At 35.7% G+C, this 1,487-nt stretch overlaps 1 non-coding gene across 1 annotated transcript; it reads left to right on the top strand.

Moving 5' to 3' along the window:
* Nucleotides 1–607: 607 nt before the first annotated feature.
* Nucleotides 608–713, top strand: LOC112825372 (U6 spliceosomal RNA). Its single transcript, XR_003208671.1, has one exon. It is a non-coding gene; the product is annotated as a U6 spliceosomal RNA (small nuclear RNA).
* The last annotated feature ends 774 nt before the right edge of the window (nt 714–1,487 follow it).

Genomic DNA, 1,487 nt, shown 5'->3' with positions numbered 1-1,487 from the left:
TTCTCTTCTCTTCTCTTCTCTTCTCTTCTCTTCTCTTCTCTTCTCTTTCCTCTTCAGCTTCCTTCTGGCTGGGATGATCATCTGTAGGTCTGGAGCCATCTATAGGTACATCAGTTAAAACAACTAAATTACTCAGGGCTGAAACCTCACTTCCACCTAGCCCTCCAATTGTCTCCTATTTCTCACTTACCTAGAACGTTCTCATGTTGAACATAGCTCAGTCCAACAAGCTTTTCCTTGATACTTTCTCTTGTCTACATATTTTTAATCATTTCTGTCTTGACTATGCTGGTAATTGACGTTTGCCTTCCCAGACTGCCTTATCAATCAGACCAAGCAAGTTACTCTCTCAGTTCTGACCACTTCCACTGATTGCTTTTGGGCACCAGAGTGACTGCTTTTCTGTGTGTTGTACTATTAAGGAATTAATTTCCCACTGGCTTCTTGTAGCCAATACAGTTAATGCAGTAGAATTTTTTTTTTTTTAAACAGGGAAGGGTAAAAAAAAAAAAAGATCTTTCTAATTCTAAAAAAAGTAGAGGAAGGAAGATTAAAGGAAGAGGAAATCAATTGATAGCAGAAATTCAGCTGCTTTCCAAATATTTCTGTCTTCTCACTTTGGCAGCACATATGCTACAATTGGAACAATCCAGAGATGAGCATGGCCCCTGCGCAAGGACGACACACAAATCTGTGAAGCGTTCCAAATGTTTGTATCTCTTCTCTAGAGAGTATAGTGAAAGGCCATTTACTGTTACCTACCAAGGAGAATAGAAATAATTAAATGAATAACACTTTATTTAGTTTTCTAATTGATTTTTATTGACAGATAATTGTAAGACCTAATATATTGATTACAAGTATATGTTGGCTCTGGAAGTATTGACCATATCTGCATCAATACTATGAAGAAATAAAATAGAATCATAGGGACTAAAACATTTGCATGGAGACAATAGGGGCTCAAATTAGCAGTAACACCTTAGTTAAAATAATTGGCAAGCCTCAATGATAGAAGGTTGACCTTAATTTATGAAGTTGCTATTTGGTTCCTTTTGTTGGGTCATGATTTTATATAAAAATGCAGACATAAAGGTAGAGCAGTGTGGTCATATAGTATCACTTTCTCCAGAAGCTAGAGGCAATTTTAGGATAATAAAAACTTCATCCTCATCTTTGAGTGGGTTGGATGAGGATGGGTAGAATGACTTTTTTTTTCTTTTTCTAGAAATGAGTAAATTAAAATAGAAATACTCTGTGGGCTCCCAAAGTCTGAATACCGCTGTAAGAAATTGCTCTTCTTTTAAAATATAATTCTCATCATGAAAAATTGCCATAATTTGAAAGGCAAAATGGGTAAAAAATACGATTTTTGGTCAGAGAAAATTTATTAAGGTATATATGATGGCAAATGCATAGGAGATGAGTTTATAGGAACTGGGTGAATTGAAGGTAAGGTTGCTGAAGGATTCCCTACCTTTACACTT

This window comes from Callorhinus ursinus, unplaced genomic scaffold (assembly GCF_003265705.2).
Source record: "Callorhinus ursinus isolate GAN/ISIS: 27379988/994484 unplaced genomic scaffold, GSC_fseal_2.0 scaffold12, whole genome shotgun sequence".
NCBI lineage: Eukaryota > Metazoa > Chordata > Mammalia > Carnivora > Otariidae > Callorhinus > Callorhinus ursinus.
Note: the sequence above shows the minus strand (reverse complement) of the source record. Positions and strands in the feature narration are given on the sequence as shown.